The sequence below is a fragment of the Plecotus auritus genome (assembly GCF_963455305.1).
Source record: "Plecotus auritus genome assembly, chromosome: X".
NCBI classification, from domain to species: Eukaryota; Metazoa; Chordata; class Mammalia; order Chiroptera; family Vespertilionidae; genus Plecotus; species Plecotus auritus.
In genome coordinates, this window is record NC_137784.1 from 937,108 (window position 1) to 937,491 (window position 384).

Below are 384 nucleotides of genomic sequence, written 5' to 3' on the forward strand. Positions count from 1 at the left end.
TCTCCCTAAAAATCCATGGAAAGGGGGGTGGGGGTGGGCGTGGCCTGGAAGGGGTTCATGGGGGGAGGAAGGGGGACATATGTAATGCTTTCAACAACCCTATGTAATAAATAATCCCATATAATAAAAGCCTAATATGCTAAGTGTCCCGTCGTCCAATCATGCATTCAACCAATCAGAGCGTCATATGCGAATGATATGCTAAGGCCGCTCAACCGCTCGCTATGACGTGCACTGACCACCAGGGGGCAGACAGTCGACTGGTCGACCAGTCGCTATGACGTGCACTGACCACCAGGGGGCAGACAGTCGACTGGTCGACCAGTCGCTACGACGTGCACTGACCACCAGGGGGCAGACAGTCGACTGGTCGACCAGTCGCTA